This window comes from Myotis daubentonii, chromosome 3 (genome assembly GCF_963259705.1).
Source record: "Myotis daubentonii chromosome 3, mMyoDau2.1, whole genome shotgun sequence".
Classification (NCBI taxonomy): domain Eukaryota; kingdom Metazoa; phylum Chordata; class Mammalia; order Chiroptera; family Vespertilionidae; genus Myotis; species Myotis daubentonii.
In genome coordinates, this window is record NC_081842.1 from 135,013,151 (window position 1) to 135,038,286 (window position 25,136).

The following is a 25,136-nucleotide window of genomic DNA, read 5'->3' on the forward strand; positions in this document are numbered from 1 at the left end:
CGCAGGGCGAACAGAACAGGCCTCCGGGCAAACAATCACGGGGCGAATAGAACAGTTCTCCCCGTGATCACTTGCAGGGCGAACAGAACAAGCCTCCCTGCGAAAGATCACTGGGCGAATAGAACAGGCCTCCCTGTGGGGCGAACAGAACAGGCCAGGCCCCCCCCCAGATCCCAGGCGAAGAAGCCGCTCTGCTGACCAGCCTGCACTATGGACCTGTTCCGGTGGGTGGCGTAGGGTCTGGGCCTCTAGCCTGCAACCATGGGAAGTCTCCCTCTCCCCAGAGTTAGAAGCACCAGCCCAGGTCTAACCAGCACCGGGTCCTGACTGCCGGGGTGAGTTCCTGCAGGCTGGGGTTTGATCCCTCGGCATTAGCAGTAGGAGACCAGTGCCTTTGTTATTGCTGTGTGTCCAGGTTTTAATTGAACAAATGCCCGGTGGTCCTGGGTGCCAGCTTAGCAAAATCTTCTAGGAGGAGAATTCTGTCTGGGTTTCCTCAAATTCCCTCAGCCACTACTCACCCCTCTATAAAGGCACAGAACAAGTGAGGACCCTTAAATAAAAATCAGAGGTCTCCAGCAACGGTGGGCCTCTCTCATCACAGTCATTTGGACCGGATGGCATTTGAGTATTTATCTAGGTGCCATGACAGGGAACACACAAGCTCAAGTCATGATCTCTGCCCTTAAATAATTCACAATCTTATTAGAGCGAGTGGATGATAAAAGTGCAGTAATGACATCAGAATGTAAGGCAACAATACAGAGAGGAACAGAGGCAATGGCTAGGATGATTTTCCAACAATTAGTACGAAGAGTATGTGCTGTGAATTAAATAAAAAACGTATGTGTGGAAGTACCTGCTTCATGAGTATGGGATCCCTTCCTATTTTAAAGGAAACTGAGTTCCATGTGAACTATGTAATATGCTATGATATCTGAGGCACAGGACAAGGGAGGCCCTAAATCAGTGGTTCTCAACCTTCCTAATGCTACGACCCTTTAATACAGTTCCTCATGTTGTGGTGACCCCCAACCATAAAATTGTTTTCGTTGCTACTTAATAACTGTAATTTTGCTACTGTTATGAATCGTAATGTAAATATCTGATATGCTATATGTGTTTTCCGATGGTCGTGACTCACAGGTTGAGAACTGCTACTCTAAGTGTACTATGCTTTGATATTTGAGTCATTCTTTATTGTTCAATGTGATTTATTTCTGCATGCCTGTTTTGTAATAGTTAAATTACTAGAATAATACACCTTGCTATAAAATATTACTAGAAGAGCAAATGATTAGGTGACATTTATTGTTATTTTCTATAAATGAACACAATCTCTGTTATGCTAAAGTGATAGGTATTATAGAAATATTCAGATAGGGAGACCTACAGGCTTGATTACAAGTTGAGGTTTACTGTCACAACCCAAATTTATTGCTTAAAAAAAAAGCAGGGAGCCAAGTAGAAACTGAACCAAATATAAGCCCTTGAAGGCCAAATGTAAATTGGATAAGCTTTGCTATTACAAGAGCAAGAAGAAAAAATTCAGATGCAAGAATGAGAAGCACATTGCATCCACTCTAAGTTGCTGTTAAAGAAAAAGAATGATATTCTATGAAAATACTTAATACAGATTGTAAAGAGATTTGTTCAAAGAGGGTTTCCTAGAGTAGGTAGTACTTCAGTTAATTTTTTTTAAATGTGAAGAGGTTAGCTAGATAAGAAAAAGGTGTAGGGGTCCCAAATTGCAGAGGGTGCAGGGGGTGCTGAGGCTCCCCACCCCCGTGCACGAATTTCGTGCACCGGGCCTCTAGTCTACACTAATAAAAGAGAAAAATGGTAATTGGCGTACGACGCTACCCTTTTCATTGGCTAATCAGGGCTATATGCATATTAACTGCCAACTAAGATTGGCAGTTAACTGCCAACTAAGATTGGCAGTTAACTGCCAACAAGATGGCGGTTAATTTGCATATGTAGGCACAATGCAGGGAGGCGAAAGGGAAAGCAGGAAGAAGCCCCTGCCACTGACAGTGATCGGAAACCCAGGGGGGAGCTAAGAGCTGGGGGGCAGGGCAAAGGCGGCCCTGGGGCCGCCTTTGCCCTGCCCCCCAGCCATGATCAGAGAATCAGGCGCCTTTGCCGCCCTGGCCAGTGATAGCAGGAAGTAAGGGGTGGAGCCAGCGATGGGAGCTGGGCACAGTCGAAGCTGGCAGTCCCGGGAGCTAGCGGTCCCTTGCCTGGGCCTAAAGCGGAGCCCACGATCGCGGGGCCGCTGCAGCTGCGGGTCCCCGCTGCCCGGGCCGGACGCCTCAGCTAGAGGCGTCCTGCAGGGGCAGGGGCGGAGCCCGGGCGATCGCGGCGCCCCCCCGCTGCCACTGCGGGTCCCCGCTGCCGGGGCCGGACGCCTAGGCCAGAGGCGTTACGCCTGGGCAGGGGTGGAGCCTGCAACCTCGGGGAGCTGGGGGTCCCCTGCCCAGGCCTGACACCTCTGCCGGAGGCCTCAGGCCTGGTCAAGGGGCCGATCCGGTGATTGGTGATCGGAGGGTGATGAGGGTCAACTCCTCTGGCCGAGGCATCAGGCCTGGGCGGGGGCTGGGGGTCCCCTGCCCAGGCCTGATGCCTGGGCCAGAGGCATCAGGCCTGGGTGGGGGGCGGAGCCGGGGATTGGGGGGATATGATGGTCCCCTTGCCCAGGCCTGAAGCCTGGGTCAGAGGTGTCAGGCCTGGGCAAGGGGCCGATCCTGCGATTGGAGGGTGATGGGGGTCAACGCCTGAGGGCTCCCAGTATGTGAGAGGGGGCAGGCTGGGCTGAGGGACACCCCCCACACACACACACACCCAGTGCACGAATTTCGTGCACCGGGCCTCTAGTCTATGTATAAAAGCCTAAGTGACCGAATGACTGGAATGACAAGTCGCTATGACATGCAATGACCACCAGGGGGCAGATGCTCAATGCAGGAGCTGCCCCCTGGTGGTCATTGCACTCCCACAGTTGGAGCGCAACTCAGCTGACAGACCTGTCCCGGTGGCCCACTGGCCCGGTGGCAGCCACTCCCTCAGTAGTCCTACATGTCTAAACTCTGGAGAATGGGTCAGACTCTGACGGAGCACCGCCCGCCTCTTGGAAGTTGGCCTCGTGCACTGTGGCCACTTTTCCTCCCAAAATGCTCCATAAGGAAGAAAGGATACAGGTGGCTCCCGATAACTGGCGCAAACATCAGTGGGACGGATCCCGGGCAAGGGCATCTCACCGCTCACTCGGATTGCCGATTGTGTCCTGACTCCCCTTCGCGCACCCCCCTGGGGACCCCACCCATGCATGAATTTGTGCACTGGGCCTCTAGTTTTAATAGAAATGGCTAGATTTCTGGATGAAGAATTTGTAGCAGCACCTCTTCTTCCTTTTCCTCATTATCTTCATTGTCACTGGATTTCACCTATAGCTAAATGTAAGGGTGAAAAATGGTGACTTGTTAATATATTTATTTGTTATTTCTCTTTCATCCTCTGTTACCTCTTCATATTAACTCACTTTCTCTTCGATTGGTCTTCTTTTAACTGGTAGTGTATTTTTCTTTCAGTGGCATGTAAAATAATGGTTTACATTATGATTGATGCCTTGAATTTCAGTATAATGTGATATTTCTTGTATTTAAATCTTTAATTTACTTGTATATATTGTGAGGTAGAGAATCTATTTTTTTCTAGAAATAAAGTCAATTTGCCAGGATTGTTTATTAAATGAATCTTTTTCTCACAGAATTGTCATATATACTTGGACTCCTGGCCTGGTCTACTAACATTTTTTTTCTATGCTAATACCATACTATTTTTTGACATTAGCTTTTTAGTGAGTTTTAAATTCTAAAAGGGTAAATTTAGGTTCACTATCCTTTTAAAAAATCACGTTTCTTAATGTTTGCTTTAAATATCCTAAATTTTGATTGCAAAGTCCGTTTTTAGCTATTCTCTTTCCTTAAAAAATGTTTAATTAGCTAGGCATTTCCTGTGATGTGTGCATACCTGTGAGTGTCATTTGACAGACAGCATTTCCCATTTTACTGGATTTGGGTTGTATCTTGGGAGGTTTTGGTTGCTTCAGCATCAAGTGCAGAATAGATTCCTTTTGAATTAGACACCAGTATTTTCTTGCTTTATTATTACTTGCATTTCTAGAAGTTTTAGTTAGACTGTTCTAGGCTTTGTGGGATTTCTAACAAGTCTGATGTCTATTCTTTAAATGCCATGGCACTTCAATTATTATGACAAACAAAATTTCCCATAGAGTTGTGCTTCAGAGTAGTCCAAGGGGTGGATCTCAGGAGTGGTGGAGTATGGATAACTGCTGAAGATGTATGAAAATGAAGATAAGTGGTTATACAATTATATATATATATATATATATATATATATATATATATATATATATATATATTTGTGATTGTGTGTGTGTGTGTGTGTGTGTGTGTGTGTAATGCCCCATATATGTAAATTAAGCATCCGTTGGAGTGGGCCTGCCCCTATTGAGACAACTATTTTAACACCCTGAATGGTAGCCCCAGAAAATGGGTTTCTGGCTTCCTGAATTCTAAATTCTAAATGAATTTGCCTTCCCCCTGAAATACTGTTACAATAAATAATTGGGATCTGTATTAATGTTTTATCACTTTGGAGGGCAAATTTACGGACTCTTAAAATGAGCTAGTCAACACACCACCAACATGTATGTATTTTTTCTAATGGGAAATATATTCTCATTTCTAAACAAAAAAATTTTCAGTTCAACTTTAAAACTGCAGCTTTTTAATTGGGGACTAAGGGCAGGAACCAAAATATACCTCTGGAAGCTTTAAGGCCCACCCCACCCTACCTCACCCCACCCTTCCTCACCCACCCCTGTCCTGTCTCAACACCTCATTGACTCCCCCTAACCACATGTCTCTGACTACACGTCTCTGACTACAGCCCTGTGCTTGCCATGCAAGTATAGTTTGTAGTTACGTGTCTCAAATCAACTGGCCCTTCATCCTTCCTATACAGTCATTCTGGAGCGTCCACTGTGATGCTTACCTGTAATCTGTGCAGCTAAGTTGAATTTGTTTTGTGAGAGAGTTCATGTTTATTTTCCAGCTTATTAAAGTTTCTGTGGCTATTTAGCTGAGTTGTTGTGAACACTAGGCTAATGAGATCACCAGGGTGATGAAACATTGTGTGAATCTTGGCTTTATTTTCGTACATTCATCTCTGTTTCTAACCCTGGTTGTCTGCTGGCCTTTTTTATATATACCATTGTCCAAAAGTCAGATTGGACATGTATGTGGATGCAAATAAATCCATCATCCACCTCAGCCAAGCAGCTCAGCCCCTGGTCCTTGGAGGGTCCCAATAATTGCTTGGTAGTTAGAGGAGCAGAAAAGCTTTGTTCCACGTTAGAATTGGCTCCTGACATGTCAGATTAACCTGAAAGGAAGGTGGGGCATGCTAAGGGAGATTTATTTGATTTGTACACTTCCTTTAACATTTCATGAGTCAGGCACATTTTTCAAGGTTGCTGTCACAATGGCAAGATGGCCCAGGGCCCCTGTGCTGCCAACTGCAATAAGTGTGTGAATGGATCCCTTGGGATTGTGCAGTGGGTATAACCTTGGTCTAGCTGTTATTTTTATCAGGAAACTCATGATAAGTTAATGCTTGCTAATGAAGCGTACCCCTCTATGTGAAAAGACTGGTGTCAGTGGTAATTGGCCTATCTAGCCTTGGAGCCTGTGTTAGCCGTGGTATTTATAGCATATAAACACCTTTTTATAACAGATCTCAACCCTCATTTATTAACAATTAAAAATGCATTATAATTTTAACAGTGTATACCTGCTAAATGCTTTCTGTATATCTGTAGTGGTGCAAACATGCCTAATAAAAACTTGATTATAGCATATACAAAGATTAGAAAGCCATGGTTTACAATAGTTATTTTAAAATCTAATTTGAAACCCAGCAGTTAATTTTTATTTTTAGTACTTGAAGTTTTTTTTTTTTAATAAATGAATGTGATTTTCAAAAGAATGTTAAGTATCTTTTGTGAAACATTGACCAAAGAGACAAAATACATGTAATTTAAATTCCCCAGACTTCACCAGGAGAATTTTTAATGATTTAATCATAGAGAAGCTGGAAAATTTTACCTTGTTTGTCCTGAATATCTGGACTACCTTTGTAGATTTTATGGACTTTTAGATTGTGTTCAAAATTTTTTTTCTATATTTGCAAACACTTTGATATTCTAAACTTGAGTTGTAGTTTCAAAATTAACGATATGGTAATGATATTTTGTACATGATAATGGCCAACATTTATTAAGTTTTTATTATATACGAGAGGCCCGGTACACAAAATTCGTGCATGGGGGGGGAGGGGTCGATGTCCCTCAGCCCAGCCTGCACCCTCTCCAATCTGGGACCCCTCAGGGGATGTCCAACTGCTGGGCCTAAACCGGCAGTTGGACATCCTTCTCACAATCCGGGACTGCTGGCTCCCAACAGCTCACCTGCCTGCCTGCCTGATTACCCCTAACCACTCCCCTCCCTTCCAGCCTGATCGACGCCTAACTACTCCCCTGCTAGTCCGGTCGCCCCCAACTGCCCTCCCCTGCCAGCTCAGTCGCCCCCAAATGCCCTCCCCTGCCAGCTCGGTTGCCCCAACTGCCCTCCCCTGCAGGCCTGGTCACCCCCAACTGCCCTCCCCTGCAGGCCTGGTTTCCCCCAACTGCCTGCCCCTGCTGGCCATCTTGTGGTTGCCATCTTTGACCACATGGGGGCGGCCATCTTGTGCAAGGGCGTGATGGTCAATTTGCATATTACCCCTTTATTATATAGGACTAGAGACCCGGTGCATGAAGATTCATGCAAGAATAGGCCTTCCTTCCCCTGGCTGCCAGCACCGGCACCGGCTGTCCTCTGGCACACAGGACCCGGGCTGCTTTGCTCCTGCCACTGCCAGGCACACAGGACCTGGGCTGCTTTGCTCCGGCCACCACTGCCACCCACCAGGGGTGTGCTCCTAGCTGCACCATGGCTGCTCAAAGCACGCCCCCACCCCTGGTGTCTGTCTGCTGGGGTGGGGGTGTGCTCTGAGCCGCGCCGCAGCCGTTCAGAGCTCGCCCCCACCCCTGGTATGTTTCCACTGGGGCTGGGAGCAGCATGCAGTCTCTTCCTGCCCATCTGCATGCGCAGCTCCTCCTGAGCCATTGTGATGCAGCCTCCTCCTGACTTGATCGTGACTGTTACGGCTTCCTGGCCTAATTTGCATATTACCACTTTATATATAAGACTAGAGGCCTGGTGCACAAAAATTTGTGCACTCAGCGGGAGGGTTCCACAGCCCGGCCTGTGCCCTCTCACAGTCTGGGACCCCTCGGGGGATGACCATCTGCTGGCTGAGGCCTGCTCCCCAGGGGATTGGGCCTAAGCTGGCAATCAGACATCCCTCTGGCAGCCCGGCAGCCCTCAGGGGATGTCCACTTGCCAGCAGGGAGCAGAACTAAGCTGCAGTCGGACATCCTTAGTGCTGCTGAGGAGGCAGGAGAGGCTCCCACCACCATCGCTGTACTGGCAGCCATCAGCCTGGCTTGTGGCTGACCAGAGCTCCTCCATGTGGGAGCTCACTGACCACCAGAGGGCAGCTCCTGCATTGAGTGTCTGCCCCCTGGTGGTCAGTGTGTGTCATAGTGACCAGTCATTCGCAGTCCTTCTGCTGTTAGGGTCAGTTTGCATATTACCCTTTTACTAGGATAGAGGCCTGGTGCACGGGTGGGGGCTAGCTGGTTTGCCCTGAATGGTGTCCCGGATCAGGGTGGGGGTCCAGCTTGGGTGCCTGGCCAGCCTGGGTGAGGGGCTGATGGCTGTTGGCAGCTGGTCGCGTTCCCTTTAGGGTGGGGGTCCCCACTGGGGTGCCTGGCCAACCTGGATAAGGGGCTGAGGGCTGTTTTCAGGCTGCCCGCACCCCCTTTAGGGTGGGGTTTCCCCACTGGGGTGCCTGGCCAGCCTGGATGAGGGGCTGATGGCTGTTTTCAGGCTGCCCACACCCCCTTCAGGGTGGGGGTCCCCACTGGGGTGCCTGGCCAGCCTGGATGAGGGGTTGAGGGCTGTTTTCAGGCTGGCCACACCCCCTTTAGGGTGGGCGTCCCCACTGGGGTGCCTGCCAGTCTGGATGAGGGGCTGAGGGCTATTTTCAGGCAGGCCAAGCCTGCAACTGAAGCTCCCAGTCTCTCCTTTTCTTCTTTTTTTTTTTTTATTCTGGGATTTATTTACCTTCTGTAATTGAAACTTCGTTGCGGCTCTAGAGACTCACTGGCTGAAAGCAGGTATCTGGGATTTGTTTAGCTTCTGTAATTGCAACATTGTTGCATCCGGAGCTCAGAGCTAGGCCGCAGCAGGCGAAGAACCTTGGCTTCCTCCATCTCCAGGACAACCAAGCCTCATGTTTGCTTCAGCTGTGTGGCTGCCGGCTGCCATCTTGGTTGGCAATTAATTTGCACATCCTGCTGATTAGCCAATGGGAAGTGTAGCGGAGGTATGGTTAATTACCATGTTTGTCTATTATTAGATAGGATATTTGGACCTGTCCGAATCTTATTACCACATTTAACCCTCAAAAAAAAATCCTAAATCTGTTACTTGTGTTTTTCACAAAGAGGAAAACTGAGTAATATGTGAGGAAGGACCACTGGAATTGAACATCAGAGCAGAGGCTGGAGATGGAATTCTGGTGTCTTACCCACCATTACAATTGCCACACTTTTAAATTCATAAAATACTACTCAAATACTTTTCACAGTAATTTATAAATGGCATAGTCTATATATATATATATATATATATAAAAGCCTAAGTGACTGGCCGACCGTTCTACCGGTAGCTATGATGTGCATTGTCCATCACGGGGCAGACGCTCAACGCAGGAGCTGCTGAGCTGAGGTGACTTGGCAGTTGCTGTTCTTGGGTGACACACCTGGAACCAGAAAGGAGGGAGCCCAGTTCTGGGGTGTATCACCTGAGAAGTGCCCTCTCGTAACCTGGGACCCTTTGGGGGATGTCGAAGTGCTGGTTTTGGCCCAGTCCTTGCAGGCCAGGCCGAGGGACCCCACTGGTTCACAAATCCGTGCACTTGGCCTCTAGTCTACATATGTAAAAGGCTAAGCGACCGTCTGACCAGTAGCTATGATGCTCAATGACCACCAGGAGGCAGATGCTCCAACTGGTAGCTATGACATGCACTGACCACCAGGGGGAAGACTCTCAACATAGGAGCTGCCTAGCTGTGGTGACTTGGCAGCAGCAGATGAGACACCCTGAAACCAGAGAGTTGGGAGCCTGATTCCGGGGATCCATCACCTGAGAACTGCCCTCTTGCAATCTGGGACCCCTCGGGGAATGTTCGGGAGCCTGTTTCGGCTCGATCCCCATAGGCCAGGCTGAGGGACCCCACCTGCCAGAGGGACCCTGCTCACTCCACAGACACCCTTCCAGCCGCAGTGCTGGCCGAGGGACTGCGCGAGGTTGGCTCCAGGGCGTGTCTGGCCCTTCTTGCCCTGCCCTGCCCTGCCCTGCCCATCACCTTCTAATTAATTTCCTTTCAATGTGCACAAATCTGTGCATCAGGGCACTAGTAGTGACATAATTCTGAATGCCTATGATACATGGGTAAGTCTTTAACATTTTAAGTTTGGGGACATGCTGTTGTAAAGTATAACTCATGTACAGTAATGTACCAGGACATGAAGAGACTGCAGTTTTAAATGATGAGAGCCAGTTTGCTGAGATCATTGTGAAAGGAATCAGGAAGTTTTACAGTTGGCCATGGGCGAAACATTGTTTTTGGAAAGAATACTTGGGAAAGTAAAGGGGAAGGATTGTACTGAGTGCTCACTTTACCTCAGGCACTGTGCTAGACACCGGGCCATGTGTTGCCACATCTTAGTGCTCACAGACTGGGAGACAGGCTCATCACAGCCCCTTACAGCAAGTAACTTGTCCCAGATCACTCAACCATTGAGGCAGAATTGCTACAGCTGCAGGTCATCTACATACTAAAACATCTTTTTTTCACTATCACAGCGAATTGCTATTACACTGTTGTCTGAAGATGGTGTTTCCTTTTGTTTTCATCCTTAAGTTTATGAAGCTTTAGGCCAGCGGTTCTCAACCTGTGGGTCGCGACCCCTTTGGCGGTCGAACAACCCTTTCACAGGGGTTGCCTAAGACCATCCTGCATATCAGATATTTACATTACGATTCATAACAGTGGCAACATTACAGTTTTGAAGTAGCAACGAAAATAATTTTATGGTTGGGTCACAACATGAGGAACTGTATTTAAAGGGCCAGAAGGTTGAGAACCACTGCTTTAGTCCATTCCATGCAGGCCACCTTATGCTATTGGTACATTCCATGCAGGCTACCTTATGCTATTGTACACTGAGTAGGAAGCATTTTACTTTACTGCTTTCTGCATTGTAAGAAGTGTTACCTTCAGTCATGGAAAACATGAGTTTTCTCAGGAAGCCATCCAGGAAAGACTTTCAGACCCCTTTTTTGGGTTCATTGCACTTTTTTATTCAGAACAGTGCTTTCTTGCTTTTTAAAATCTGAGTACTTGAGCAATTGGCATAGTTTTGGGATGTGGCTAGAGACCCTCTGAGTTTATAAGTGAACTTGATGCTTGACTCTTTGTCTTCCTTTAGGAGTTAGGATATTTGCTTAGTAGCTTTTTTGTCCATGAATGTTTTAAGTTCTTTCGAGGCTGTCAATTTAAGCAGGCATCTTAATTTTAGGTAATTATTTGTTTCCCTTAAAAAGTCATGAATTCTAGGTACATGAGTCCACTGGTGAGAGCAGGTAGGCTGTGCAGAGCATATGTCTGGCTGTGGGAAGGCACCTCTGTGCTGCCTGGAAGCAGCCTATTTCAGAGGCTCAAGAGTCTAAATTTTTCCACTCCTTAGGATAAGGGCATGACATTTTGCTTGAATAAAGCATTATAATAATTTTCTGAATTCTGTCACCCAGACATGAAGTGATCATTTAGTATCATTTTAAAAATACTTTTAATACTTGAATATAAATATATCTTGGCCTTCCAACTGAAAAGACCAACTATCCTTCCCAAAATTCATACCTTTTATTTTTTTTCAGTGAATTTATTGGGGTAACATTAGTTGATAAAACCATACAGATTTCAAGTGGACAGCTCAGTAAAACATCTGCATACTGTATTGTGAACTCACCATCCAAAATAAAGTCTCTTTCTGTCCCTACTTATATCCCCTTTATCCATCTCTACCTCCCCCAACCCCTTTCCCTCAGCTGTCACCATGTTGTCTGTGTGTATGTCATACATATTTTTTGCTTAATCCCTTCACCATTTTTTACCTAAATGCCCAATGCCCCTCCCCTCTGACCTCTGTCAGTCTGTTCTATGTATCTATATTTCTGTTTCTATTTTGTTAAGTTATTTTGTTAATTGATTCCACATATGAGTGAAATCATATGGTATTTATCTTTCTCTGACTGACTTATTTCACATAACATAATAATCTCCAGATCCATCCATGTTGTTGCAAAAGGTAAGATTTCCTTCTTTTTTCTAGCCAAGTAGTATTCCATTATATAAATATACTACAGTTTTGTTTTTGTTCAAATTTTAAATTCTTTATTGTTTAAAGTATAACATACAGTATTACATATGTCTCCTGTTTCCCCCATTGAGATCTCCCTGGTCACCCTCACCCCCCAGCACATGCCCTCACTCCCCTAGTGTCTGTGTCCATTGATTATGCCCATGTGCATGCATACAAGTCCTTTGGTTGATCTCTTACCCCACTCCCCTCCCTTCCACTGTCTTCCCTCTGAAGTTTGACAGTCTGTTCGATACTTCTCTGTCTCTGGATCTGTTTTTGTTCATCAGTTTATGTTGTTCATTATGTTCCACAAATGAGTGAGATCATGTGATATTTATCTTTGTCCAACTGCCTTATTTCGCTAAGGCATAATGCTCTCCATGTCCAACCATGCTGTTGCGAATGGTACTAGTTCTTTGTTTTTTACATCAGTGTAATATTCCATGTGTAGATGTACCGTAGGTTTTTAATCCACTCATCTGTTATGGGCACTTAGGCTGTTACCAAATCTTAGCTATTGTAAATTGTGCTGCTATGAACAGGGTTGCATATATCCTTTCTGATTGGTGTTTCTGATTTCTTGGGATATATTCTGAGAAGTGGGATTATTGGTTCAAATGGGAGTTCCATTTTTAATTTTTTGAGGAAACTCCATACTATTTTGCACAGTGACTGCACCAGTCTGCATTCCCACCAGCAGTGCAAGAGGGTTCCTTTTTCTCCAGATTCTGACAGATATAAGATGGTATCTCATTGTCATTTTGATTTGCATCTCTCTGATGATTAATGACTTTGAGCATGTTTTCATGTCTCTTGGCCTTCTGTATGCCCTCTTTTGAAAAGTGTCTAGTTAAGTCCTTTGCCCATTTTTTTAATTGGGTTGTTTATCTTCCTTTTGTTAAGATGTACGAGTTCACTATAAATTTTTGATATTAGGCCCTTATCGTATATAACATTGGCAAGTATGTTCTCCTATGCAGTGGGCTTTCTTGTGTTTTTTTTTTTGTTGTTGTTGATGGTTTCTTTTGCTGTGCAGAAACTTTTTCTTTTGATGTAGTCCCATTTGTTTATTTTCTCTTTAATTTCCATTGACCTAGAACATGGGTGGGCAACTTTTGCTGGCACGCGAAACCCTCTCTTATAATCTTCCATTTACAGTTTTTTTCTTGATATCGACTTTTTTATTTTTCAAATAAATTCAGTGTAGGTGCATCTTAGATAAATAAATAATTTTACATAACAAGTTATCTTAAAGACCATAGACATGGATTGATGAGAGAGGGGAAGAGCAATTTCTATGCCTCTGCCTTAACTCTCCCTGCCTTCCTAGATACGACCAGTGTTTTGGTTTCATCCACATACAGTTCTGAATCTTTGTTCTCAGCAATGAATTTTGTTAAGTCTCGTAATAGGAGTAGCCTGACGGATGAAAGTAGTAACTCATGCATATCTCTGAAGGTCACAAAATATAAACTTGTTGTAAAATCTCTGTCATCAGTGATGCAGCAGCAAAAGTTCCACTGATAATATCAAACGGAGTCATAAAGTTTTCTTTCGGACTATCAGTGTACATGTATACATTAAAAAATAAATGTATTTTTCATCATCATATACTGTGTTTTTGTCGCTCGAATGAATTTTATTATTTCTTCAAGGTTCTTCACATACGTACACCTTAAGAGATACCAAGTAGGCGTAACATGTTCTCAAAAAATTAGGGTTGACACGCAGAAGAATTGTGAGTCAGATTTTGCTAGTTTTGGCACACACTCACAAAAAGGTTGCCCACCCCTGCCCTACGAGATGTATCAGTAAAGATATTACTACGAGAGATATCTGAGATTTTACTGCCTATGGTTTCCTCTAGGATTTTTATGGTTTCATGACTTATGTTTAAGTCCTTTATCCATTTTGAGATTATTCTTTTGTATGGTTTAAGTTGGTTCTCTAGTTTCATTTTTTTTTTTTTACATGTACCTGTTCAGTTTTCCCATCATCATTTATTGAAGAGACTGTGTTTACTCCATGATATGCTCTTGTTTCCTGTCTCTTATGTTAATGAACTAATAAGGTGTGGGTTTATGTCTGGGCTTTTTGTTCCATTGATCTATATGTGTGTTCTTATGCTAGTACCATGGTGTTTTGATTATAGTGGCCTAGTGGTATAGTTTGATATCAGGTAGTGTGATACCTCCAACTTTATTTTTCTTTCTCAGGATTGCTAAGGCTTCTCAGGGCCTTTTTTGGTTCCATATAAATTTTGGGGATATTTGTTCTAGATCTGTGAAGTATAATATTGTAATAGGAATTGTACTGAATCTATAGATTGCTTGTTAATTCTTTCTATCCATGAACACATTATATGCTTCCACTTCTTTGTATCATACTTAGTTTTTTCCTTCAGTATTCTATAATTTTCCGAGTATAAGTCTTTTATCTCCTTGGTTAAATTTCTTTTTTAGGTACATTATTCTTTGATGCAATAGTTAATGGCATTTTTCTTAATTTCTCTTTTTGATAGTTGATTATTGGTGTATAAAATGCCACCAGTTTCTGAATATTAATTTTGTTTTCTGCTACTTACTACAATCATTTATCAATTTTAGTAGTATTTTGTGGAGCCTTTACAATTTTCTATGTATAGATAGTGTCATGTCTGGATGTCTGGAAGGTCTCCCAGAAGGTCTCCCGGTCTAATTAGCATATTACCCTTTTAGTAGTATAGAATAGAGGCCTGGTGCATGGGTGGGGGCTGGCTGGTCTGCCCTGAAGGGGGTCCCGGATCAGGGTGGGTGTCCCTTTGGGGGGCGAGGGGCCTAGAGCGGTTTGCAGGCTGGCCACACCCCCATTGGGGTGAGGGTCCCCACTGGGGATGGTGCCAGCCTGGGTTGGGGGCTGGGGCAGTTTGCAGGCTGGCCACAGCCCCATCAGGGTGGGGGTCCTTGCTGGGGGGTGTGACCGGCCTGGCAAGGAGCTTATGGCCGTTTGCAGGCTGGCCACACCCCCATTAGGGTGAGGGTCCCCACTGGGGGGCATGGCTGGCCTGGGCTAGGGGCTGAGGGCCGTTTAAGGGTGGTTTGCAGGCCGGCCAAGCCCCCTGCTTTGTCCAGAAGGATGTCTGGAAGGTCTCTGGAAGGTCTCCTGGTCTAATTAGCATATTACTCTTTTATTAGTATAGCCTAGTGGCCCGGTGCATGAAATTTGTGCAGGGGGGGGGGTGTCCCTCACCCTGGCCTGCACCCTCTCCAATCTGGGACCCCTCGGAGGATGTCAACTGCCGGTTTAGGCCTGATCCCTGTGGAATTGGGCCTAAACCAGCAGCCGGACATCCTTCTCACAATCCCGGACCACTGGCTCCTAACCCCTCACCTGCCTGCCTGCCTGATCACCCCTAACCACAGTGCATGCTGGTCTGCTTGCCCCCAACTGCCCTCCCCGGTTGGCCTGATGGCCCCCAACTGCCCTCCCCGGTTGGCCTGATGGCCCCCAACTGCCCTCTCTGGCCGGTCTCCTGGAAGGTCTCCAGGTCGAATTAGCATATTACCCTTTTATTAGTGTAGATTATTCATCTGTATTCAAGGTGCAAAGGTGATTTTGGCTCATGCCCTCATCACAAGTAGCCTTCCATCTGAAGGGTTCTTTTTGTACCCACTCTCCTCTCTCTATTTCTTGTTCTTTCTCTAAGAGTCACCTGATGGGGCATCACCTGGGAAGAGGAACCCAGTGGCATTGGACTTCAGTAGGCAGCTTGTGGTGTGATGCTGCTTGGTTTCTGTGTTCAGTGGAATGTAAGGCTTTGCACATACCATTGTGCTAGTTGTTCTGTCTGAATAGATTGCTTCTATTTAAGTGACTACAAACTACTAAAAATCTAACTAGTGCTTTTTGATATATAGGGTTGGGCAAAAATAGATTTACAGTTTGTATAGAAAATAATACAATAATTACATCATGATATGAGAATAAATGGTTCCACATAGTCACAAACTGTAAACCTATTTTTGTCCCACTTTAGATAAACTTTACTCAGTTTTTTATTCACAAGTTAACACAAGTAGTGAAAGAAGGTATTTTTATTTCTGCTTCCTCAGGTAATAAATACCATTTATGTGTACAGTAAAACCTATGTAAAAGTCAATTTGGGCAAGGGGGTATTCCTTAAAGCCAAAAGTCTGTTATATAATAATGTAGGTTTTCCTAATGCCTATGGTAAACATTTGACAAATTAGTTTACCTGTTTTTACTTATGTATACATGTTTGTGTAAATACAATTAAGTATGTATGAAAAGCTTAATTTCACAGGAAAGTTTTCTATATGTATTACTGTACTTTTAAATCTATACTGACTGAAAGGTCTAGTAAATGCATGCATTTACCAGGCACCATAAGTCAACAAATGAACAAGCCTGGGGCATGGCTTAGGGTACGTGGGAACATCAACCAGCACACTTTAAAATTGCTGCAGAAAGTTATACTTCACGACAACAGATTACTGCACATGATGTGGTGTGATCACATGCTAATTATTCACAGAACATTTCTTGAGCGGTGACTTTTGGATTTAAATATGTAGACTCGACTCCAGGTCAAGGGTAGGTTTGTTCTTCAGCCTTATAGAGGCATGTGTGGGAGGCAACCAATCAATGTGTCTCTCACATCGAGGTTTCTCTTTCTGCCTCTTTCTCTTTGTCTCTCTCTCTGTCTCTCTTCCACCTCCGCCACCCCGCCACCTTCCCTTTCTGCTACTCTCTAAAAATCAATGGAAAAATATCCTCAGGTGACGATTAACAAAACAAAACAAAAATATGTAGACTATAATTGTAGATATGTAATATTTATTGATATTGATGAAATAACTACAATGTTTTTACCAACATATGGCCTATTTGCTAAAATTTGTTAAAAATAACTGAATTTATAATAAAAAATAACCTGTTAATTTAATTTTAAGCAAATCTTGGGTAAAAGCATTTTAAAATTGACAGGGTGTTCATTTTCACATATGACATATGGACTGGAAATTTTGTTAAATCCAAAGTTTGTTAAATCAAGAGCCACAAAATCCCAAAAGATTATTTTAAAAAATCATATTTGTGGATATCCAACTAATGAGTGTATACTTTCCTGTCAAGTTTGAGTAGTTTTACTGAGTAAGTTTCCTTTTTCCTAGCATGCTCTATTTGGGACTTCATCAATGTTTATTATATAACTAGAGGCCCTATGCACAAAATTCATGCAAGGGGCTCGGCCCTCACAGCTGCAGAGGCTTACCTTGGTCCTCGCAGCCGGCTTTGTCCGGAAGGTCATCCGGCTCTCTGGTCTAATTAGCATATTACGCTTTTATTATTATAGAGTAGAGGCCCGGTGCACAAAATTTATACACTGCGGGGGAGGTCCCCTCAGCCCAGCCTGCACCCTCTACAATCTGGGACCCCTTGGGGGATGTCCGACTGACCTCTCACAATCCGGGATTGTTGGTTCCCAACCGCTCACCTGCCTGCTTGCCTGATTGCCCCTAACCACTCCCCTGTCAGCCTGGTCATCCCTAACTGCCCTTCCCTGTAGGCCTGGTCACTGCTAACTGCCCTCCCCTGCCAGCCCGGTCGCCCCCAACTGCCCTCCCCTGCAGGCCTGGTCGCCCCCAACTGCCCTCCCCTGTTGGCCTGGTTGCCACTAACTGCCCTCCCCTGCAGGCCTGGTCACCCCCAACTACCCTCCCCTGCCGGCCCAATTGCCCCCAGCTGCCCTCCCCTTCTGGCCTGATCACCCACAACTGCTCTCCCCTGCTGACCATCTTGTGGCGGCCATCTTGTGATGTCATGGGCGTGGCCATCTTGTGCATGATGGTCAATTTGAATATTACATCTTTATTATACAGGATATAGGATGAGGGAACATTTCTTTGGTTGAGATTTTGCTTTCTTTTTAGATGTAACTATTATAATGAGAAAGACAGGTGGAATTTGATGAATTAGTTTGTAACAAATTGAGGATGAACAGTCAGGTATTCCTTGGGAGAATGTTAGGTATTGATGGGTGTCATGGGCTCTCATGTAGGTTCTAAGACAGTACACATTCAGTTCTGTCCCTGTTGCTCCTGAGAAAATTGAAGCCTTTCTATCTGATCAGCTTGGCCTGAGCCTCTCACTTGTAACCTGTCCTTACACTGATACCGTTATCTCCCTGAACACAGGGACACCTACTCCACCAGCCTGTGGGAGCAACCTTGTCTTTAGGGAATTGCTATTGGGTTTATATTCTTGTTTTTCCCACTTCCTCTGTGGCCAGGTGGAGCCATGTACTTCATGTAAACAGACCAGGTTCCTTCACTTTTCAAGTCTTTGTTCATCCTATTCCATAGTCAGCTGTGCTCTTGCTCTTGGTTGCCACTAGTCAAAATGCTGTTTTGATGGAGCTCAGATGTGCTGTTGGGTGAAGTCTCTGGGAACCACAGTCTAGGTGCCAGGTGTGGTCATTGCTGCTGGGTTGGCCATTGTTTCTAAGCCTATTCAGTAAGCTCTCTGTGCGTGTACATACAGATATACACATGTATATTTTAAGACAAAAGTCAGGAAGGACTACAGGGTTTTTACTGAATCTCTTTCACCTTACAACTCCTTCTCTCTCAATGAGAAACCTTATACTCGGTGATTCCTGGTATGATGAAATCACTTATTTGCTTTATCCCATGATACTCAACAGTTTCAGAATAGTAACACCAATACCACCATCAGCATTTGTGTGTATTTTCTTTTGTCCTTAGACTAGGGATATGTAGTTAAAGTATTGTTTTTTAGTGTCACTTTTCTTATATTGTTATGCCATCACTCAATACATATTGAAATTCATTTGCCACATTTTATTTTTATTTTTAGGAATGATTTTGGTTAAATTTTTATTTACATGGTTCCAAAGTATAATATAAAAAACAAGATATTGTCACAGAAGTTCAGCTTCTGTCTCTGTCACTCCCTCTTCAGTAAGTAACCATCTATATATATATATAAAAGCCTAAGTGGCCGTTTGACCGTCCGACCGGTAGCTATGACGCGCACTGACCACCAGGGGGTAGATGCTCAACACACAGGCATTGAAACATGGAACAGATTGATGAATCTCAGAGGGAAGAAGGGAGGGGGGAGAGCGGGAAGAGATTAACCAAAGATCTTGTATGCATACTAGAGACCTAGTGCATGGATTTGTGCACCAGTGGAGTCCCTCGGCCTGGCCTATGGGGATCGGCCGAAACCGGCAGTCCGACATCCCCTTAGGGGTCCCGGATTGTGAGAGGGTTTAAAAACACCATGCATGCTTTATTCTTCCATTTTTTTTTTTACTGTGTGTGTATGTGTACATATGTGTGTAAACATAGGTATTACATAATTTATAAGTAAAATGTAAAAATGTAGGTATATGTAGATGTACACTCACTTATGCTATATATTTCCAGAGAAGAGGAAACTAGTTTAATTACACTTTACACATTAGTATACAGACTGTATCCTTTTTTCCCCTTTTCCCCGTTGTGGGGGAGGGAGGTTGTAGGGATGACTGTGCATTAGTGGATATTCTAAATTTGTCTTACTGGAGGATTGAAGTTTTTATTTTTTGTTATTTTTCATCCTTCATGACTCCTCAGTGTGCTCTTTCTTTGCTTCTGATTAGCTTCTTGGTCCATAATTACACTTGCTCATAATTATGCTTCCACAGTCTTAGAACCTCTGTGGCTTTCTGAAAAATTGTTCTTTTATGTGAAGTTGCCCAGATGAGTTATAGGAGGAACTGTCCTCTGTGGTTTCAAAATGAGTTCAAACTCTGTGTAGGGGGACTTTCCAAGTGAGTAAAGCATGCCATGGTGTGTGGTTAGCCAGTAAAAATCCAAGAGACTGCAACAGCTGTTGCAAACGTGTGAAACATGCCTTTGGGTTAAAAGAGGTACAGTGTTTGGAAACTCTATCTTCCAATTGCACACAGCTTTAAATGAATACAGAAATGTTTTCTGATGGTAGCAAAACCATGGTATATCCATTCAGATTGTGAATGTATTTATTCTTTTCCTTTAGATTGTTTTACCTAAAAGGACACATAGAAATAATGAAATATATTTTACCAGAAACACGCAAAGTAAGTAAATACATATTTAAAGGGCTACCTATTGATATAACAGTTGTTTCCATTATTTAAAAATGGATGCCGAAATGATTAGGAAAAGTACCTTTTGAGGACTTGTAACAAATGTTCAGACAGTAATATCTTGGAGTCGGGGTGGGGATTCTGATCCACCACAGTTTTTTTGAGTAATTTGATTTTTATTACTGGAAAACTGTATAGTTCTTATAATTGGACTATGTGCCTATTACATCTATAATTTTCCCCTAGATCAGAAAACTTTCTGTGCAGTTACTTTAAATCACATACCCATTTTTAGGGAAAATCTAAAAGGATATGTGTCCAGATTATATGGTGTTGCAGAATACAGCTTTGCAGGAGATAAGCTATAAAATTATTATAAATATTTCCTATGTGCTAGTTCTTTTGTGTGTTGGTATGCTCTGTGGCATGTCTAAGCAGATTTTACTCTCTTGTCTTTAGACATTGAAATGTGCTGATGTCAATTTATGGTTTGTTTAAAAGAAGAGTGAGGTTTCTCTTAGTCAAGTTGGAAGATAAAGTTTACCAAGGTTAAAAAATAAGAGAAACAGCATAGAAATGTGTTACAAGCTCTGAAAAGAAAAGGTTATCATGGGAAAACATTCTCAATGAGAAATTGACCCAAATATCTGGATATAACGAAAACATAAATAGATACCTACAAGTCTTAGGATCCAGAGACCAATAGAAATATTCTAAGGGGACAGTTCTCAAAACTCTGTAGTCTAGTTGACTCCATGTCTTGACTGAAACCAAAGTGTTGATGATAGGAGATGTTGTGTGGGGCTTATGTACTCCTTCAGCCAGGATAAGTTTGGAGAGAAAAGAAAATGACAGTTTTCCTTCCCCAACCTTATCAAATGCAAAACAAAACAGGGATGGCATAAAAACACAAGAGGTCACCACACAAAGCTCTGTTGTGTGGTGGCTTCCAGTTCTCTTCCAGAATAAATACTATCATAAATACTGTTATGATGAATATCTTAGTGTGTAATGCTTGTTCCATATTTAGGGCTTTTTCTCTCCAAAAAAGAATCTCACAAGTAGGATAAACAGAAAGAGAATATACCTTTTCATCATTCTCCATGGAGAAATAGGAGATACAAGTTGTTAGTATCCGAAAATATGGCTTATCTTTTCTTTCTGCATTTCAGGTAGAGTCTACTGTACTTGAAAGCAAGTGGCTTTCATGCTCTCATGGTCATAGCTCTCAGCAGCTACAAAAAGTGTCTGCTCTGTATTGTTGCTTTAACTTGTCAATTATGATGCCAGTGTGAGGTGTTTTGGAGTATTTGTTTACTCATTTGACCAATTACTGTGTAAACAATTGGATTGATACCAACATTTATGCTGTGAAAATAAGATATGCAGAACAGAATATAGCCAACTTTCTCTCCCCCTCCATGGGTAGATTTACACAAATAATATTATTTGTTAATGTGTGTTTGTTGCAGAAAGTTGAAAAGATCCACATATTCACCAGAAGTGTAGTCACTCAATTGTCTGTCCAGAAATACTAATAATAATTTGAATGTTTCATATGTGTATATGTATGTGTATCTAGACCAGGGGTGGGCAAACTTTTGACTCGAGGGCCACAATGGGTTCTTAAACTGGACCAAAGGGCCGGAACAAAAGCATGTATGGAGTGTTTGTGTGAACTAATATAAATTCAAAGTAAACATCATTACATAAAAGGGTACGGTCTTTTTTTTTTTTTTTTTTTTTTTTTTTTTTAGTTTTATTCATTTCAAACGGGCCAGATCCGGCCCGCGGGCCATAGTTTGCCCACGGCTGATCTAGACTATACATGCACATTTACACAAATATACATATGAGCATATAAGTATATGTGTATGAACTTAAAAATGCAATTGGGGTCATATGGTATATATTTTGTGGTGCTCCCCTTCAATAGAACCTGTTAATAGCTAGTATTTCTCAATGTCATTAAAATCCTCTATGGACAACAGTTTCAAATGAGTACTTGATATTGCATCATATTACTTTGCCATAATTAACATTCTCTTGCTGTGGTGTAATTAGTTTGTTTCCATTTTATCTAATGATTATCATGGAACCTCTATTTTTTATTTTTTTTAATTTGCTAATTAACATGCATGCTTTGATGGTGTAGCATAGTATTTAATAGGAAGTGTCTTCCTTCTTGTTCATCAAAGCCTGAGCATTGAGAACCTAATTCAGGATTGTAATATTTCACTTATGTATTTTTCCTTCAGTAACTTTTAGAAAAAAATTCTTTGTATTTTAAATACGTATTTTAGAAAGTTATCTTTGTTCTTTCCAGTTTTATCTACTTTCATTCACTTTTTCATCAGACGTACATTGAGTGTGTTCATGGAGGTGGTTAAGACTACAGTGTAAAACAAGAAGGACACGGGTCCTGTTCTTGTAGAGCTTACTGCCTGGTGCGAGAGTGTAATGTTAAATAAATTATTATAGGATTACACTTGCAACTTAGGTTATAAACCAAAGGTTACAGTGTGCCATAAGAACATATACTTGAGAAATCTGAACTGGGAAGAAAGGAGAATTCTTCAATTTAAATCATCCTCATTAATTTTATTATCTTTTGTGGTTTCTATTTAAAATAGAAAACTTTCTCTCTGCTTGATCTGAGGAGCTGCCACAAACCAAAGAATACAATACAGACTATATGTTTCCTCTCACCAATTATCCAGTCTAGAGGAAAAGAAACCATTAATCCTTTTGGTTGAGTATTTGACTTCTGAGCTGGAATTTTTCCCAAGCTAGCAAATTTCAGGGTGTAAGTTGAATTCTCTCAGCCAGCATTATGAATTTGAAGCTTGAGAGTTCATAACCATGATTAAAAAGCGTTGACTTGCACAAAAAGCAAGTTAAGCACAAAATAAGCAAAATGATGTAGATAAAAATGTGCCCAGGACAAGGGTCTTATTAAGCCAATGCTGTTTATAAAGTTAATACAAATGAGACATGGAGGGATATTGTACCTCATTTAGGGGAACTGTACTTTGTGGAATATTCATGGAAAGGATGAGTTAACATTTGATTCCTTTATTATATACTAGAGGCCCAACACACGAAATTCCTGCAAGAGTAGGCCTTCCTTCCCCTGGCTGCCGGCACCTGGGCTTTCCTCTGGCACCCCTGGACCCGGACTTCCCTTTGGCCGCCGGCAGGCTCCTGGGACCTGGGTTTCCCTCTGGCTGCTGGCAGGCACCCAGGACCCCGTCTTCCCTCGCAGCCCTGGATTTGTCCAGAAGGTTGTCTGGAAGGACATTCGGTCTAATTAGCATATTATGCTTTTATTATTATTATAGATTTGATTGCTCAGCATTTTAGTTAGCAGAGTCATATATTGGATTAGAAGAGTTATAAGGGTGTAGATTAGATTTAACCTTGATCTGGTGTAAAAGTCAGAAGAAAAGTTGAGATATAAAATGATTAATTAATGAAGAACCAAACGTGAAGGATACAGAGCAGAAAAGAAGTTTAAATGCCCTGGCATTTATTGGAAGGTAAAATAGGGTAAACTGCCAGTAGGGTAACTGGGCAACATAAGAGGATTTGAAGAAAGGAATGTCTTGAGTTTACTTGCCATGTTGTATGGAGCCATAGACTGAGGGAGTATGATAATCTTAAAAGTAATAAGATTAATATTAATACCCATGTTTCCTTCACTTAAATTAACAGCTGTTAACATCTTGTCACGTTTGCCTTACTCTCTCTATATGTACTATTTTTGGTTTTGTTTGTAATACATTTGAAAGTACATTAAAACCGTTGCTTTGTGTAAGTTCACTAGAGGCCTGGTGTACAAAAATTCATGCACTCGGGGGTGGGGGGGTGGGGGAGGATCCCTCAGCCCTGCCTGCACCCTCTCGCAGTCTTGGAGCCCTCAGGGGATGTCTGACTGACCGCTTAGCCACAGTCTGGCCTCCCTCTGTGGGAGGCAACCGGATGGTCTGATCAGGGGATAGCGCCGCGTGGCGAGCGACTGCCCCCCCCCCCATCACCCCTCAGCCACTGCTGGTCACCGCCATCCCCCAATTGCCCTGTCCCCAATTGCCGTCCCCTCCCTTTGCCTGCTGGCACATGCCTTGGCTGACCTGGCGCCACCTGCTTGCCGGCCCTGCCCCCCACTGACCGGTCGTTCCGCTGTTCGGTCGATTTGCATATTACACTTTAATATATAGGATTCTGTATATGAATTCTTATTAATTGTTACCAATTCAGCTGATTTTCTTGGATTTTCTAATTAGAATATCACATAGCTGCAAATAAATGATTTTACTTATTCCTTTAAAATTTTCATATCTCTTAAAATTTCTTTTCTTATTTTAGTAAGTTGTCCAGGACCTCCAGTGAAGTATTGAATAGTATCACTGATAAAATTCTGACTTTAACAGGAATACTTGTGATAGTGCACAATTAAATTCAATGATTGCAGTTTGCTTCTCAGGGATATTCTTTACATAGTTTCAGAAATTATTTTCTAATTATAAGTTTCTGGGTATTTTTCTAGGAATAAGTATAGTATTTTTATTACTCGGTTTGGTTTCATAGTATATTTTTCCTTAATATTATCTATGTAATGAATTTTTGGAATAGAATTTTCTGACATCAAGCTGTCCTTACAATTCATGAGATCTGACTTGGTAATGATCTTTTAATTTAATTTTGGTGCTACTATGTTTTAAGTAGATCAATGGATGTAGATGCTATTGTGGATAACAAAATACAGATTTCTTTAAAAGTGTTTATTTATTTTTATCATTTATATGCTTCCTAGTTCAACATAGAATAAAAGTATAACTACAACCATTGGGAGGAATACATAATTTAAAAAAAAAAAGACATCCTAACACTTAAAATGGTGGAATCAGTAATCTAGATATTTTTTTAAAATATATTTTATTGATTTTTTTACAGAGAGGAAGGGAGAGGGATAGAGAGTTAGAAACATCAAAGAAAGAGAAACATCGACCAGCTGCTTCCTACACACCCCCCACTGGGATGTGCCCACAACCAAGGTACATGCCCTTGACTGGAATCGAACCCAGGACCCTTCAGTCCGCAGGCCGACACTCTATCCACTGAGCCAAACCAGTCAGGGCATAGATAAAAGTGAATTTCATGCTTATCTTTGCCTTCATCGGAGTAGTTTTGCATGAATCTGTTGTCTGAAGATGATCTTGATGTTAATCAATGTATCCTCCTGGCCTAGACTTAAATAGACCAGAATGGTGAATATAAAATTAAGTAATATTTGGAGGATGGGAGGGGAGTTCGTCTTTCTTT

The 25,136-nt window shown here is 42.8% G+C and overlaps 1 protein-coding gene across 7 annotated transcripts in view; it reads left to right on the plus strand.

The window, feature by feature from the left end:
• The window catches only part of HIVEP1 (HIVEP zinc finger 1), a 174,956-nt gene that overhangs the window by 40,217 nt on the left and 109,603 nt on the right, over positions 1-25,136 (plus strand). The gene's annotated exons all lie outside the window — the stretch shown is intronic.